This window comes from Triticum dicoccoides, chromosome 5A (genome assembly GCF_002162155.2).
Source record: "Triticum dicoccoides isolate Atlit2015 ecotype Zavitan chromosome 5A, WEW_v2.0, whole genome shotgun sequence".
NCBI classification, from domain to species: Eukaryota; Viridiplantae; Streptophyta; class Magnoliopsida; order Poales; family Poaceae; genus Triticum; species Triticum dicoccoides.
Window position 1 is genome coordinate 334,383,434 of NC_041388.1, and position 18,965 is coordinate 334,402,398.

Consider the following 18,965-nt stretch of genomic DNA (forward strand, 5'->3'; position numbering starts at 1 on the left):
CCTCATATGTGAAACCAAGGTTATCGAACCAGTAGGAGAACCAAGCAACACAACATAAACACCACCTGCACACAAATAACAAATCCTCGCAACCCGGCGTGTTAAAGGGGTTGTCAATCCATTCCGGGTACGACGCCTCAAGATAGGCAAACGGACGTGAGATAAATTGTAGTAGATTGATAGATCGAACGCCAAATAAAATAAATACGAATAAATTGTAGTAAGATATTTTTGTGGTTTTAGTTTAATAGATCTAGAAATAAAAGAAAAGGAAAATAGATTGCAAAGGCAAATAATATGAGAAAGAGACCCCAGGGCCGTAGGTTTCACTAGTGGCTTCTCTCAAGAAAAATAGCAAACGGTGGGTGAACAAATTACTGTTGGGCAATTGATAGAAATTCAAATACTCATGATGATATCCAGGCAATGATCATTACATAGGCATCACATCCAAGATTAGTAGACCGACTCCTGCCTGCATCTACTACTATTACTCCACACATCGACCGCTATCCAACATGCATCTAGTGTATTAAGTGAAGGAAATATGCCCTAGAGGCAATAATAAAGTTGTTATTTATATTTCCTTATATCATGATAAATGTTTATTATTCATGCTAGAATTGAATTAACTGAAAACTTAGTACATGTGTGAAACTGTGAATACATAGACAAAACAAAGTGTCCGCTATTGGTTATTGATCGGAGATTTGTCTCGGTCATGTCTACATAGTTCTCGAACCCGTAGGGTCCGCACGCTTAACGTTCGATGACAATTTCTATTATGAGTTATGTGATTTGATGACTTAAGTTTGTTCGGAGTCCCAGATGAGATCACGGGCATGACGAGGAGTCTCGAAATGGTTGAGACATAGAGATCGATATATTGGAAGGATATATTCGGACATCAGAAAGGTTCTGAGTGGTTTGGGTATTTTTTGGAGTACCAGAGAGTTGCGGGAATTCGCCGAGGGAAGTATTGTGCCTTAATGGGCCATACAGGAAAGGGGAGAAGGACCTCAAGGGTTGGTCGCGCCCCCCCCCCCCATGGCAAGTCCGAATTGGACTAGGGAGGGGGAGGCACCCCCCTCTCTTTCCTTCTCCCTCTCCTACTCCTTCCCTCTCTCTCCTCTTGGAAATGGAAGGGGACTCCAACTAGGATTGGGAATCCTAGTTGGACTCCCCCTATAGGCGCGCCCCTCCTAGGCCTGCCTCCTCCTCCCTCCTTTATATACATGGGCAGGGGGCACCCCAAAGGCACTCCCAGATTTGTCTTAGCCATGTGCGGTGCCCCCCTCCACAGTTACACACCTCGGTCATAGCATTGTAGAGCTTAGGTGAAGCCCTGCGCCGTAACTTCATCATCACCATTGCCACGCCGTCGTGCTGACGGAACTCTCCTTCAGCCTCAACTGGATCAAGAGCCCGAGGGACGTCATCGAGCTGAACGTGTGCTGAACGCGGAGGTGCCGTACGTTAGGTACTTGGATCAGTTGGATCGCGAAGACGTTTGACTACATCAACCGTGTTACTAAACACTTTGGCTTTCAGTCTATGAGGGTACGTAGACACACTCTCCCCGCTCGTTTCTATGCATCTCCTAGATAGATCTTGCATGATCATACTTAAATTTTTGAAATACTGCATTCCCCAATAGTGGCATCCGAGCCAGGTCTATGGGTAGATGTTATATGCACGAGTAGAACACAAAGGGTTGTGGGCGATAATAGTCATACTGCTTACATGCTTTAATTTGGTGGTATTGTTGGATGAAGCGGCCCATAGCGGTATTACATGACCACATTCATGAAACTGGTTCTACCGACATGCTTCGCACACACGTGGCTAGTGGTTGTCTGTTTCTGCAGCTTTAGTTGAATTGAGTGTGACTACGCCCGGTCCTTCTTGAAGGTTAAAACAACACACTTGAGGAAAAATCGTTGTGGTTTGACGCGTAGGTAAGAACGGTTCTTGCTAAACCCGTAACAGCCACGTAAAATTTGGAACAACAAAGTAGAGGACATCTAACTTGTTTTTGCAGGGCATGTTGTGATGTGATATGGCTGAGGGAGTCCTGGACTAAGGGGTCCTCGGGCGTCCGTCCTGTTATTTATGGGGCGGACTGATGGGCTGTGAAGATATGAAGACCGAAGACTGTACCCGTGTCCGGATAAGACTCTCCTATGCGTGGAAGGCAAGCTTGGCGAACAACTATGAAGATTTCGTCTTATGTAACCGACTCTATTGTCGGCGTCCTGGGAACAGGGGTCCCCAGACTTGCCTGCCTGCGGCCCGTGGCATGGCTGAGCCAGTAGGCTGTACGGCCCACCTTCATCAACAAGGCATCCAAGACCCTCGCGAGGGGCCAAGTCTCGCGAGGAGGATGGCACGAGACCTCCTCTGGAGCGGCCTAGTCAGGCAGGCTCACGAGGAGCGGAGATATCAAGGCGAGGCGAACCTCAAGAGTCTCTCGTGACGTGAGCCATGACAATCGACACCAGGCGGGCGCCAGCGCACGCAACGTCCTTGTTTCCTCCTTGGTGCTAAGGAAACTAGCGCATGCGAGGAGTACCGAGGCATCAGGCAAAGGTTGCCATTTTGGTGCAACAAGACCAAGACCAGAAGGACGGCAAGACGGAGGTCATCATGGAGCCCAAGACGGTGTCACCACCAGAGCCTTTCGCAGGCGCAGACCACCTTTTGTCAAGATAGCTTGTACTAGCTGTCCCCCTTGAAATTAGCCCGCCGTTGTTGGCTCCCTTCCCGCTCAATATTTGGGAAGAGGACCAGGGCCTCTATAAGTAGGACTAGCCACCATCGGGGGCGAGGGGTCGGCGTCCTAGAGCACTCTCTCACCCACACATGTTAGCCACGCACAAGAACACCTCAACCTCAGGAGGCTGTTCTTCCCCTTGTATTGTTCATCATCAGCCCAAGAGGCAATCCACCACCACCACACTGGGGTAGGGTGTTACACCACAACGGTGGCCCCAACGAGTATAAATCCTGTGTCTTTCTGTGTTGCGAGTTCGTCGAGTTCGTCCGCGAGATCTTAGCGAGCTAGGGCATAGATCGGTAGGAGGGAAAGACTTCGCGCGTACCCCAGTGTTTGAACCTTAAGGGTTTTCTGGAACCCCACATCCGACATTTGGCGCGCCAGGCAGGGGTGCACCATAGCTTTCCTTCCGTCAGTTCATCGCTCCACCGCTCCATCATCTCCATGGCGGACGCACGCCGTGCTCGAGCCGAGCGTCGGGCTGCTCTCACCGCTCGCGTTGCTCAGACAGCTCCCATCGGCAGGCCACCACGTCGTTCTCCGTCCCCCGCCGCCAATGCTGCCACCGGCTCAGTGGGGAACGAGCAGCAAGCGTCTTCGCTGCATCCTTCGGTGAGGCAGGACGGCCGCACGGCCACTCCATCGCTGGCCCCAGCCGGTTCTTCGTCTCACGCACACCGCGCTGCCATGGAGGCGCGGGCCACACTCGCCGCAAACGAGCTCCTGCGCTACCGCCCAAACGACGACCTCTACGAGGAGTGGCTCGACCGCGTCGCTGAGCTCGTCCATGCCGCAGGGGGCTCCCCGACGCCGTCCCTCTCTCGGCCTCATCCTCAGCCAGCCACGTGCGACGAGGCCCGAGGCGTGCCTCCACCACCCCAGCCCAAAGACGGCACCTTGGCACCCGCCACGACTGGTGCCCGCGCGCGAAGAGAGAAGCTGCCAAGAAATCCCACGGCAGTGAGAAGCTGCACCCGCGCTTCCCACGCCGCCTCGTCAAGATCGTGCGCCGCTTGCGGCAGCGCCGCGCGGACCTCGACAAGACCAAGCCCCACCTCTGAGGCAGGCCCCAGTAACCACGGCCGGCTGCCGCGCCTTCACCCCTGAGCTCCGCAGCGTCGCCTGGCCAGGCAAGTTCAAGCCTGATCTGCCTCCTCGCTACGACGGCACCGCTGACCCCGCAGAGTTCCTGCAGCTCTATGAGCTGAGCATCGAAGCAGCCAACAGCGACGAGAAAGTCATGGCGAACTGGTTTCCCATGTCTCTCAAGGATGGGGCCCGCACCTGGCTCCTGAACTTGCAGCACGGCTCGATCTCCTCCTGGGACGAGATGCGCGACCATTTCATCGCCAACTTCCAGGGCACTCGTGACCGCCCGCCGCCCGCGACCGATCTGCGCGCATCAAGCAACAACCAGGGGAGACCCTCTAGAAATACATCCAGCGCTTCAACAACACCCGCCTTAAGATCGCCAAGTTCACGGATGAGGCCATCATCTCCATGTTCTCCGACGGCGTCCGTGATGTCAAGATGAAGGAAGAGCTCGCCATCCACGAGGAGCTCTGCACGTCTCAGAAGCTATTCAACCCGGCGACCAAGTGCGCAAGAGCTGAGGAGTGGCGCCTTTCCCTCCTTGAGCTGCCAGCCGCAGGCACAGAGGAGAAGAAAGCCAAGGCCAAGGACGTGAAGCGCAAGGAAGCGGTAGTGCTAGCTGCGGAGCCCAACACCAAACGGGGGCAGAGATCAGCCCGAGTCATCCAGGAACAGCCGACCGTTCTGCGCCTTCCACAACCTGAACACCCACAACACCAGCAACTGCCAAGAGCTCTGAGCCCTACGCGAGGGATGCTACGGTCGACGCCCCGAGCGCGGTGACCGGGGCTACGGCCGTGGAGGAGGACAAGGAGGCGGACGCTGGGACGACTGCGGCCCGCGCCAGGAATGGCGCGACAGGCCTCGTGAGGACCACTGGCAGGACCATCCTTGCGAGGGGCCCTGGAGGGACCAGCCTCATGAGGATTGCCCCAAGGCAACACCGGTCTTCCTCCACTGCCGCCACCAAGAAGGAACGACGACCATCATTAGGACGAGGGAGCTAGGGGCTTCCAGGAGCCACGTGCAATCGCCTGCATCTTGGGCGGCGCCTAGGCCCCAGCGATTCGCTCGCGAGGTGAACGCGGCGCTCCACAAGCTTGAGGCCGCGCACCCGCTAATGTGGTCCCAGTGCGCCATCACTTTCAACTCGGCAGATCAGCTCAAGTGCGCGGCCATCGCTGGCGTCCTCCCGATGTTGTGTTCCCCAGTCATCAGCAATGTGCAGGTTACCAAGACTCTCATCGACGGCGGTGCAGGACTCAATGTCCTGTTCGTTGACACTTTCGATAACCTCCAAGTGCCATATGAGCAGCTCCACCCTACCAAACCTTTCCCGGGAGTGACCGACGGCTCCACCACACCGACAGGGCAGGTCCGCCTGCCTGTCACCTTCGGCACATGCGACAACTACCACACTGAGCTCATCGACTTCGACGTCGCGCACATCCGCCTGCCATACAATGGCATCCTTGGGTATCCGGCCCTAGCGAAGTTTATGGCGGTCACCCACCACAGCTACAATGTCCTCAAGATGCCTGGAAGTGGTGGGGTCATCACGGTCCCATGTGAAGAAAGGGATGCGGTGTGCTCCCTCGAGCGCGCCTTCCAAGCTACAGCAATCGATGACCCCGACAGTAGAAGTGAGGGTCCTCCGGAGGCCATCCCCAAGAAGAAGCAGTCGCACCGCGCAGGACCCCAGGAGGATGGCGTCGCGGCAGGAGACTCGTCAGGATCAGCGTCTGTCCCAGGGGCGCCTCCTTCCATCACATAGGAAGGCGCGCCTGGCACCCTCCTCAGGCAGGGCTCGGGGGCTCTCTTCTGGTGGGCCTCAGACCTTGCCAACCTCACGAGGGAGGCGCTTGGGCACCACTTGGAGGTGTGCTACGTGACACGTTTCCTTCAGGAGAACATAGGGCAAGGGGTGCCCATCGCCAAGACCACACAGGAACTGCAAGACGCAAGAGCCATACGCGGCGATAGCCGCTCTCAGGGCATGGCTCACCACCCGGGCAAGGGTGCCGAGCTGCGTGTCTGCATCGACATTCCAAGGCTCAACAGGGCCGCGTCTTAGGAGCACTTCTGGCCTTCATGTGTGGTCCGTTGCCGAGGCCCGCCACACAACTACGTTCGCATGCCCCTCGGCTTGCCGAGCGTGCCATCGGCCTATCAGGCGCCATGCGGCGCGACCTGGCGGCTCAAGAGGCTAGGTACCGCGTCGTCCTAGAGGGAGTGGAGACGGTCTTCAGGGAGCCTCCTGAGCACCCAGAGCCTCCCGAGGCTCAGGGCTCCGGTGGCTCGTGAGGAGTCGTTTCTTCGACGCATGCCTTCAGCTACACCAACTCTGCTTCGGCTACAGAACCAGGTGACATCTTCGAAACTCGTTAAGCTGGGAGCGCCCCTTGGGCTGCATCATTCCCATGCCGTGTGGGTCCGTCCCTACGGCATGTATCCCATTTGCTTATGTCTTTAGCTTACCTTGCTGGGGGCGCCCCTCGGGCTGCATCATCCCCAAGCTGCTCGGGCCGAACCCAGTGGCATGTATCTTCCTGCATTTACCCAAACTGATTTGCCTTCCCTGCTTAACCTGCCTACGGTCATCATCTGCCCGATCATCGCCTCCCACGGGGCCTCCCCATAGGCACGTGCGCTGGTGCATGGGTCTGTCCCTTCCACGTTGACAAACCTGAGCGGTTGAGCTCTGGCTCGCGGCACGCCCCGGGCACGTCACCTCACCAGGTCCTTAGTGCCTTCATTTCATCCGGACCAACCAGCGGCAGGCTGACGGCTGTAACGGCAAACCCTGTTCTTCTTGTGCCTGTTCATAGGGACCCCGCGGGAAGGATAGCAGGTGGCACCGCGAGTCTCCTCTTCTCTCGTGCAATTCGCTTGCGCGTTAAAAGGGGGGCTCCTGAGCATCGCGACTCAGGAGCTCTTACTGGCTCTCCAGCCCTCACCTCCTGGCCTTGACCACGGCATCACGACCTGGCATACCAGCGGCGGCTGAGCTCGCTCGAGGGCCGGGACCTGAGGATGCAGAGCACTAAGGAGAGCACGGGAGGAGGGAAACTTGTATGGGCCGGCCTAGCTATGCCGCACAAGTTGGCGCGCAGCCCAGCGCAATGTCAGGAATCATCATGAAGTTCGCAAGATAAGTCTCGCCCTCGGATTGGCTAAATGTATGGGCCTTATGGACACTCACGCCTTGCCGCAATCCCATTGCGGCCACGTCAACTCCCTTTCTTCCCTAACCATGGCCGCTTGAGTGCTAAGGGGGACCTCCTGAGCATCGTGCCTCAGGGGCTCTTACTGGAACTCGAGCCACACACCTCCTGGCCTTGACCACGGCACGCGACCTGGCATACCAGCGATGGCTATAGCCTGCCTGGGGACCGGGACCTGTCAGCGTAGAGCAACAAGCTATCGCGAGGAAAGAAAGGGGGACCAAGCCTTAACGAGACGCGTGTTCATCAAATCTTCATAACAGGGAAAAAAAGCACAAAAGACATTACAGACTCTTACATGCCCCCACGGGGCGCTTCATGATTCTTCGCAGGAAACAAAAGTTAAAACTGAGGAGGATCCTATCTACACCCCCCCATGATAGACACCATCATCAATAGTGGGCCATGGGAGGCCGGCGCCAACCCCATCCAGATCGGCGGCGGCGGCCGGACATGGCAGCACTGCTCCGAGCGCGGCGAGAGCTCGGGGGCACGTAGCTATCGTCGCTCGTCTCCGGAGTCTCGTAGAGCTTTGGAGAGATGTTGGACTCCCAAGGGTTGCTGCTGCTGAAGTGGTCACGAGCGGAGCGCGCATCAGCCTCGCGCCCCTCTCCGGAGCAGCACGCCAGGCGGCGGCCCTCGGCGTCGAAGACTTTGAAGAAGAGCGCGGAGACGCCGTCGTACTCAAGATGGATCGCAAGGGCTCCCCTCACGCGGCAGACCCGTGCAATCTCGCCCCAGCCACGGGTCATGAAGATCTTGCTGGAGGGGACCGCTTCGATCTCCGCTTCAGTCGCAGGAGCGTCGCAGTCGGCATGCTGCAACCAGAGCTCGAGAGGCCCCCTCGGCGGCATCATGTCGGAGAAGAACCACGGGAAGCGGACAAGAGCTTGGCAGTATCAGCGCCCACAACACCAGCTCACACGAGGAGTTCGTGGCGTGGATTCCGGGGACAACAGCGGGCGTCGCCGTGGCGACCCCGAGCACGACGCCGGCGGCGCTGCTCGTCGCCCCGCCCTCCTGAGCCCTTGGCTTGGGCATATAGGGGTAGAGGATACCCTGGAGGAGGCCGCTCGCACCAAGGCCTTGCCACCACCTGCATTGCCGCTTCTTCACGGTGGTGGATCGACCTCTTCTTCGGCGGGAGTTGCTCCGGGACTTCCTGGGGGGCTTTCCCCTTTTCTTCGGCGGAGAATCTTCTGATAGGCGCCATTCCTACTAGCAGTGGAGCGAGGAAGAAGAAGCAGCAAGCGAGGAAGAGATGGGTGACGGGGGCTTCGCCCCCTCCCCATTTATAGCAAAAGAAGGCCAACCGGCACCTCCCACAACCGCAGGTAATGATGGTTTCCCTTGCATGTCGCAGGGACTCGTCAAGTCGTGCAGTCGCCAAGGCAGCGTGGGGAAGCAGAGACGCCCATGACCAATCAACCGCCACGCGTCAACCAAGGCCGAAGGCTTTGGGGGCCCGCGGTGCTCCGTACTTGGCCCTTGGCTTCGCCGCGAAGCCAAGCCCGAGCGCACCTTGGGCCCGGGGGCTACTGTTGGCGTCCTGGGAATGGGAGGTCCCAGACTTGCCTGCCTGCGGCCCGCGGCGTGGCTGAGCTAGCAGGCCGTACGACCCATCTTCATCAACAAGGCATCCAAGACCCTCGCGATGGGCCAAGCCTCGCGAGGAGGACGACACAAGACCTCCTCTGGAGTGGCCTAGTCAGGCAAGCTCACGAGGAGCGGAGATATCAAGGCGAGGTGAACCTCACGAGGCTCTCGTGACGTGAGCCATGACGATCGACACCAGGCGGGCGCCAGCGCGTGCAGCATCCTTGTTTCCTCTTTGGTGCTAAGGAAACTAGCGCATGCAAGGAGTACCGAGGCATCAGGCAAAGGTTGTCATTTTGGTGCAACAAGACCTAGACCAGAAGGACGGCAAGACGGAGGTCATCGTGGAGCCCAAGACGGCGTCACCACTAGAGCCTTTCGCAGGCGTAGACCACCTTTTGTCAGGATAGCTTGTACTAGCTGTCCCCCTTCAAATTAGCCCGCTGTTGTTGTCTCATTCCCGCTCAATATTGGGGAAGAGGACCAGGGCCTCTATAAGTAGGACTAGCCACCATCGGGGGCGAGGGGTCGGCATCCTAGATCACTCTCTCACCCACACAAGTTAGCCACTGTGTGGACGCCCCAATTCTAAGTCACACCGATCTAGCATGTAACACATCATATCACTTTGCGGCCTCACACACGGTATTCCCACGGGTGCCACCTTACCTGGCCCGGGACCGTTTGAACCTTTTGGCTCACGTATATGATAGTGTCGCTAGCATCCATATGACAGAGAACCCGGTCCGACATGACTAGTCGTGAACCCAAAGTGGCACTAACTTACGGGGACAGGCATACATGAATCAACATCGAGCATGTCGGGAATCCGGGTTGTAATACTGCGCTAACAGGACTCCGGTGAACCGGGCTATAGCAGGCTAGGCAGGACTCCGAATGTCACCGCGTGACATTTCCCCGAAGGGACAGACACGGGAACAAAGTGAATCACATGCCAGCTAGTCAAGTGTTCCGGAGCAGTAGTGCTAGGCTAGCAGGACTCCGGTGAACCGGGCTGTAGCGGACTACTATGGCTCATGAAAGCACAAGACTACATTTCCCCATAAGAGAGGCTACCAAGGATAAACAACTAAGTTGTCGGATCCCACACATACCAACCATTTCAAATCATACACACAATATGCTCGATATGTGTAAATACAACATGGCATCACAACAAGACTCTACGACTCAAAGTATTTATTCATTAGGCTCCGAGGAGCGAGATATTACAAACATGGGTCTCATGACCCAACATTCAGAGCATACAAGTCAAAGCACGCGGAAGCTTAACATGTCTGAGTACATACATCTACAAATGAAAAAGGATGAGAAGCCTGACTATCTACCAGATCTTGCCGAGGGCACAAGATCATAGCTGAGGTGTCAAGCTAAACGTCGAAGTCCACACGGAACTACTAGCGAGACTGACGTCTCTCTGTAAAACATAAAATAGGCAAACGTTAGTACAAATGTACCCAGCAAGACTTACATCAGAACTAACTACATATGCATCCGTATCAACAAAGGGGGTGGTGGAGTTTAACTGCAGCAAGCCAGCTTTGACTCGGTGGCTATCTTAAACTACAACTGCAAGTAACTCTTTTGAGGTGGCGCACACGAGTCCACATATTCACCATATCAATACACCACTATGGATCCGCTCCTGCCTCCCTACGAGAACGCCATCCATAGCACTCATACTTATCTTGCGCATGTTAGAGTATCCACTTTCACTTGTCTATGAACTGTATAGGCAACCCAGAAGTCCTTTACCGTGGACGCGGCTATTCGAATAGATCATTTATAACCCTACAGGGGTGTACTTATTCACACATGTTTCCACCACTTAGCGTCTGCACACGACATGTGCTCGGCAGACTTCAAGCGAAAGCCGACGTGGGTGTAGACCACGACCTAACTAACCACACAAGTCTCTAGTCCAGGTTTATCGCCTATTCGGGTTCCATCCGCGAGGATATCCGGCCGGGGTTTCGCTCACAGCCCAAACGATGTGTGCAGGGTTCCCGAGACACCAAACGGGCGCCCGGTACACCGGGCCACGGTGTATCTACCGCGTCATAGCCCACCCCTAGGGTCAGCGCTATGCACGGCCTCCAACACATATCCTACAAACACCAGAAACTAGTTGCAACTCCTGGACAGAGGACAAGGGCGGTTAATAAGTCGAGCAAGGTCATATTTCAGGGCCCAACATGTGGTAGTAGCTGTTCATAGATCACAAACACAGAACTCAGTTCCTGAGGACGGTTTCAGTGAGACAACCCACCATGTACTCCTACATGGCCTCTCACTGCTTCCTTTACCAAATCATGTTCACACACTTAGCTCTGAACAGTAAGACATGTTCATCACCATTCCAGTTCATTCCCGATGAATCAGACCCGACTCAACTCTAAGCAGTAACAGGCATGACAAACAAGCATGAATGAGTAGGCACATCAGGGCTCAAACAACTCCTACTCATGCTAGTGGGTTTCATCTATTTACTGTGGCAATGACAGGTCATGCAGAGGAAAGGGGTTCAACTACCACAGCATGTAACAGTTGAATCGTTGTTGTCCTAATGCATTAAAAGAGAGCAGAAGCGAGAGAGTGGGATTGTATCAGAATGAACAAGGGGGTTTTTCTTTCCTGGCACTTTTGAAGATAGTATAGTTCTTCATCGGTGTCATCGATCTCATCATCGAAACCACGTTTATCGAGAGGGGACAAATACCGGCAATAGAGAAAGAAACACAATCAATGCAATGCACAATATGATGCATGATCATGACATGGTGAAATGAGTGTGTTGGGCTAATGCAACTACAACCAGATGGGTTTGAGCTATTTTGAACCAAAGATTCAAAGTTCAAACTCATTTGTGATCTTAAATAGTGCCTTATCATGTTTTGCACTAAACATCAATTTAACTTGTTTAAACATGCATGAAACTAGTACAGATGGATAGATTGGATTTTTCTGATCATTTTTCATATATAACACTTTGTATTTGGAGTTACAGATTAATTTCTATGATTTTTAGAAGTTAGCTCTATTTTCTGGAATTTCCTGAATAAGAATAAATCCAGAAAATAATTAATTGCATCACTGTGACGTCAGCGGTCAATGGGGAGGGTCCAGGTCAAACCTGACCAGTGGGGCCCATGTGTCAGTGTCACAGCTAATTAAGAGAGTTAATTAGTGCTAAGTTAAATACCAACCTAAGTTAATTAGGGTGTGGGCCCACATGCCAATGAGTTATCTGGTTAACTAAAAGTTAATTAGCACTAAACTAAAATTAGCAGGGATCTGGGCCCACTTGTCCGGACCCAGGGGAGGTCAACCCCCTAGTCAGCGGGGTCAAACCCGCCGGCGACCCGACGCCGGCGAGGCCCGAGACGGCGGCGCGGCTCGGAAAATGCCCACAGGGCACGGACGAGGCCGTTCTTGGGCTCGTTGGAGAGCTCTTGCCGGCGCGCGTCCAGTGGTGGTGGAGGCCGAGCCTATGGTGGCCGGAGCCGACAATGGCGAGCTCCAAGGCGGCGGCCGGAGTTCGGGCAACGACGGGTCCAGCGCTACGGTGCATGGGAGGAGGAGCTGGTGGGCGCTACGGGCTCCTGGGAGTGCACTAAGTGCAGTGACGCCCTCGGTTTGGACGGAGGCGAACCAAAACAACGACGGCGACAAGTCTAGTGCCGGTGAGGTCTCAGTCTCGATGGAAACGAGGGCTACAATGAGCTAATGGACATGGGACTAGGGGGATCGGTAGAGGAGCTCACGGCGAGTGCAGAGATGGCCTCGGCGTGCTCCGGGAAGCACCGGAGCGAGCGGGGTGGTGAGAGGGATCTCCGGCGGCCAGCAACGAAGATGGCGTCGATGTAGGGCCTCCGGCGAGGCATGGCTGGATGGGGAGGATGAGGGAGGCGTGGCGATGCTCGTGGACACGTCGGGAGGTGAGGGGAGCACGAAGGCTGCGTCTACGGTGTACGGCGGCGACGAGCTCCGCTCGGGCAGAGAGGGAGAGAGAGCAGAGGAGGGGGAAGAGGTCGGGAGAGAGTGAGAGAGTTCCAAGGGGTGCGTGTCGGCGTCCATGGCGTCCAGAAGCTCAGCGGCAAGCAGGAGGTGGCAGAGCATGTGCTCACAAGCGGCGGCCACGCGCGCGCTGTCCTCTTGACGGGAGGTTGGTGATGACTGGCAGAGGCCAGTGGGCTGGGCCTCTGCTGGGCCGGGGTGGGCGCCGGGTAAGTGGCCCAGGTAGGCTCTCTCTCTGGTTTTCCTATTTTAGTTTCTGTTTTCTATTATTATGTAGTCTTTAGGGCTTTATTAATCATGAAACTGCACAATGTCACTGTTTGGAATATAACCAACAACAAACATTTTAGTTTATGACTATTTGAGCATTTAAAATATGTAATAGCATTTATATGCCCAAATGAAAATACTATATGATTTAATTCAGAGCCCAAATATGTCATGGAGAAATGTGCAACACCTCTGGTTATTGCTTCTAGCATTTTCCAGAAATATTGAACATTTTTGAAAGCCATTTGGATTCACTGAGAATATTTTAGTTGAACCTAGTGAATTCCTTTAGATGCTAGGGTTTAAACAATCCCCATTTCAAGTTCATTAGAAACTTAAACATGATGACACTCACGAGGCTAGCCTAGTGCATTGCCAAAAGATAGGGATGTGACAGCCACGCACAAGAACACCTCAACCTCAGGAGGCTGTTCTTCCCCTTGTATTGTTCATCATCAGCCTAAGAGGCAATCCACCACCTCCACACTGGGGTAGGGTGTTACACCACAACGGTGGCCCGAACCAGTATAAATCCTGTGTCTTTCTATGTTGCGAGTTCGTCGAGTTCGTCCACGAGATCTTAGCAAGCTAGGGCGTAGATCGGTAGGAGGGAAAGACTTCGCGCGCACCCCAGTGTTCGAACCTTAAGGGTTTGCCGGAACCCCACATCCGACATCTATGTACCCCTAGACCCCCCGGTGTCTATATAAACCGGAGGGTGTAGTCCCGAAAGGGGAGATACTCAATCTATAGTCATACAAGCTAGACTTCTAGGGTTTAGCCATTACGATCTCGTGGTAGATCAACTCTTGTAATACTCATATTCATCAAGATCAATCAAGCAGGAAGTAGGGTATTACCTCCATAGAGAGGGCCCGAACCTGGGTAAACATCATGTCCCCTGTCTCCTGTTACCATCAACCTTAGACGCACAGTTCGGGACCCCCTACCCGAGATCCTCCGGTTTTGACACCGACATTGGTGCTTTCAGTGAGAGTTCCTCTATGCTGTCGCTGAAAGGTTTGATGGCCCCTTTAATCGTCAACAATGACGCTGTCTACGGAGAAGCTTTCCTCCTCGGGCAGATCTTCATGTTCGGCGGCTTCATGCTACGGGCCAACTTGTTTGGCCATCTAGAGCAGATCGTAAGCTACGCCCCTGTCCATCAGGTCAGATTCGGGAGCTTGAACTACGTCGCAGACATTCGTGGAGACTTGATCTTCGCTAGATTCGATACCGCGGTGGCCGCTCCCGGTCACCCCGATGATCATGACCTAAATCTATCATCGGGCCGCATCCAGGAGATCGCTCCTGTAACCGCTCTGGCCCTAGAGCCGGAGCAGGCTGCACCATCCAAAGACAGGAGGATTAACCCCACCTCGGAGGCCGCAGATTCCACGGTGTTGGAGCCGCACATGGACCTGGCCTCACACGATGCCTATGCCACTGGAACGCCAGACTCGCCTCCGGCCGTAGGTTCCGTACCGCACGAAACCGCGAACGCTGAGCTTGATCGTTTATCGATCTTCAAATTTAGCGCCACAGATATCTTCCAGCACTCACCTTTGGGCGATGTGCTAAACTCATTAAAAAACCTGTCCTTGGCGGAGGACTCTCAGCCGAACTATATCCGGCTCGAACTAGGGGCTGACGATGGAGAATTTTACTTCCCACCCGCCACCCACTTTATAGACATGATCGAGGATTTGACCGACGAACTTGATTACGACTCCGAGGACATCGATGGTATGGACGACGATGCCGGAGAAGAGGAGGCCCAGAACCCGCCGTTCACCGAACGCTGGACGGCCACTTCCTCGTATGACGTATACATGGTGGATGCACCAAAGGAGCACAGCGGCGATGATAAGGAAGACCCAGTTGAGGATAAACCTTCCGAAATATAGTCCAAGCGCCGGCGTCAGCGGTGCCGCTCTAAGTCACGCTGCAGTAAAGACAGCAACACCGTCACAAGAGAAGATGACACTCCGGAAGGTGCCGAAGACAACGAAGACCCCGTCGATAAAGCAAAACGAACAAGATGAACAAGGAGATGAGCAGGTTAGCCCTGTTAAACAGGCCACACATAAAGATTCGGAGGACGATAATTACCTTCCGCTCTCCGAAGATGAGGTGAGCCTTGGCACCGAAGATTTCATCATGCCCGAGGAACCTCTTGAGCACGAGCGCTTCAAGTGCCAGCTAATAGCCACGACAAGGAGCCTGAAAAAGAAGCAGCAGCAGCTTCAACCTCAACAAGATCTGCTCAATGATAAATGGACTGATGTCCTACTAGCCAAAGAATACGGCCTCAAGCTCCGAACCAAAAGCTACCCAAAGCGCAAATTGCTACCTCGGTTCGACGAGGAGGCGCCGGAGTACATACCACCATCGCACAATACGGCCGACCGACCACCACATGGTCGGGACAAAACGACAACTCATGCCAAACACCAGCCTGCCCCGCCTCATCACTCAGGTAGAGGTAAATTAGCCCACGGCCATACATATGACCTCCAGCAGAACCTGAACAATAAAGCAGGACATACCAGATCAATCTACGGATCGCGAGGATGCGCCTCGACACGCGATAACGGCCACCTATTCGGACGTGACAAACCTAGTCATGCACGGGCTGAACACTGCAGACAGACTCTATCAGAGCCGCGTCACGATACGGCCTGATATAGAGGCCCCGCACATCCTCATTGCTTCATCGATGAGGTCCTGGACATGAATTCCCAGAAGGATTCAAGCTCGTGAACATAGAATCATACGATGGAACCACGGACCCCGCGTGTGGATCGAGGACTTCATTCTCCACTTCCATATGGCCCGCGGAGATGACATCCACGCCATAAAATACCTCCCTCTAAAACTCAAAGGGCCAGCTCGGCATTGGCTAAACAGTCTGCCTGAAAATTCCATTGGCAGCTGGGAGGACTTGGAAGAGGCTTTCCTCAATAACTTCCAAGGTACATACGTTCGACCTCCGTACGCTGATGACTTAAGCCATATAGTTCAACAGCCCGGAGAGTCTGCCGGAAAATTCTGGACAAGGTTCTTAACTAAAAAGAACCAAATTATCGACTGTCCGGACACCGAAGCTCTAGCAGCTTTCAAGCATAGCATCCGCGATGAATGGCTCGCTCGCCACCTTGGCCAAGAAAAGCCAAAATCCATGGTGGCCCTCACGGCACTCATGACTCGCTTTTGTGCGGGTGAGGACAATTGGTTGGCCCATAGCAAAAACAATACGAGCGACGCCAGCACCCCTGTAGTTAAAAGCAACAAAGACAAGTCTCGACGCAATAGATACAAGCACCGAAACAACAGTGACAACACCGAGGATACGGTGGTCAATGCCGGATTTAGTGGCTCTAAGTCCGGTCAGCAGAAGAAGCCGTTCCAAAAGAACAATTCGGGCCCATCTAGCTTGAACCGCATACTTGATCATCCATGCCAGATTCACGTCACCCCCGACAAGCCTCCTAATCATACAAATAGAGAGTGCTGGGTTTTCAAACAGGCCGGCAAATTAAACGCCGAGAATAGGGAAAAGGGATCGCAAAGGGAGGACGATGACGAAGAGCCAGGACAACCAAACACAGGGGGACAGAAGAAGTTTCCCCCTCAGGTCAAAATGGTGAACATGATATATGCTACCCACATCCCCAAGAGGGAGCGCAAGCGTGCGCTCAGGGACGTCTAAGCGATAGAGCCAGTCGCCCCAAAATTCAATCCACGGTCGTCATACCCGATAACTTTTGATCGCCAGGATCACCCGACCAATATCTGTCACGGGGGCTCAGCCGCTGGTCTTAGACCCAATAATTGATGGGTTCCACCTGACTCGTGTCCTTATGGATGGCGGTAGGAGCCTCAATCTACTCTATCAGGATACAATGCGCAAAATGGGCATTACCCCATCAAGGATCAAGCCTACAAAGACCACCTTTAAAGGAGTCATTCCAGGTGTAGAGGCCCGTTGTACGGGCTCAATCATATTAGAGGTTGTCTTCGGATCTCCGGACAACTTCCGAAGCGAGGAGTTAGTCTTTGATATCGTCCCATTCCACAACGGCTATCATGCACTGCTCGGACGAACTGCGTTTGGTCGATTCAACACAGTGGCACACTATGCTTATCTCAAGCTCAAGATGCCCGGCCCATGCGGCATCATAACAGTTAATGGCAATACAGAACGCTCTCTCCGTATAGAAGAGCACACAACTGCCCTAGCAGCAGAAGTACAAAGCAGCCTTCTCAAGCAGAATCTTCATTCGGCTGTCAAGCCCTCGGACACCCTTAAGAGGGTCCGAACTAATCTGCAGCAGGAGAGCTCGGATCGTCAGGAGCTCGACTAGCAATCTGGCCTCCATATCTGTCCCGATCAAGCGGTGGCATGCGTGCCGCACGGACATAACTACGCACTCAAAATTCCATGGGCATCGACGGAGGCATAGCTAGCTTGTGATCCACGGCACAGCTCAACCGACATCGGATACACACATACTTTCACTTTTGCTTGTTTTCTTTCAGGTTTTAATCCTACAGGCCCCATCGGGTGGTCTGGCTATCGGTCCTCTTGAAGGATAAATACACCAAGATGGCGAGGAGCGCAGACATACGGGGACTTTTTAGGTGATTCCGTTAACGATAACTCTACCTGTCTTCTAGGACCCACATGCAGCTCTCCCCTGGTTTCGACATGTTAAATAGCCTATTGCTTATTGCACTACTTGTATCAATGCGTCTTGACGTACTAATTACATTATGAGGAAAACAGTTTGTAGCTGGAGCTGTAGGACCCCAGCTTTTTACATTTACATCTTTTCTGTTTTCTTTCTCTCTTTTCTTTTTCTTCTTCTTTCAGTTTCCCTGTGGATAACCCCATCAGGTAGCACCCATACACTTTTGTACATTTTGATGTTTTCCAGGGGCTTTATAGCACCCCACATTATGACAACAAAAGTCAACACTTCTTATAAGTATAGTTCGGCACCCCGAATTTAGCATTATATGCATTGGCTCCAAATCATGTCTTTGGTCAATAGTTGGGTTGCCCGGCTCCTGTGCTTGCTGCCCTATGTTTTGCTACATCAGCTAGGGTAGTAAATGGAGAACTACTATGATTGTGCCCTGGTCTAAACCGGATGAGCACCTCGGTAGAGAAATTCGAAAACTGACTGTCATGATGCGGCGATAGCCAGTCAGCTGTTCGGAGGTCTCAAATCGTTGGAGATTTTTCCGCATTTCCCGAAGGATCATACTTCCTAATCAGACGCTGACAGCACTCTAGTTCATATACCAGGGGTTGCGCCTATGTTTTATTATAAAACTCATATGGCTAAGTGAGGGCGTTCAAGCCGTATAGTCTGGTTGCCTGGTTCGTTGTGCTAAACAACTCCTTCAAGGACCATATAATTGGATCAAGATTGTTTAGATACCATCCCGAACACCTCCTTACTACCTACATGAGGGCAGAAGCCGACGACTGGCCAACCCTCAGATTTCATACAACACGGCCGCACAGGAGGACACAATCAAAACATAAATTATATTACAAAGCAGATTTGTTTTCATCATACAAGGCAAAATATGAATGTATTCATTCGAGAATAATGTCCTTCCCACACTGCGTTGCTACAAGTCAAGATCCCTCTAGGACATCTGCAAAATATCGCTCGGGTGTGCGGTGCTCCTTGCCCTTCGGCGGCCCCCGGGCCACCTCGACGGCGTCCATCTTCGCCCACCACATCTTGCAACAAGCGAAGGCCAGGCGGGAACCCTCGATGCAGACTGGTCGCTTGACGATGTCTAGCCACGGACAAGCCTCCACAACCCGCTTCATGAGGCCAAAACAACTGCTAGGTATCGCTTCGGCTGGCCATAGTCGGATTATTAAATCCTTCATGGCCAGTTCGACCATCCTGTGCAGCTCAACCAACTGTTTGAGTTGATCGGCA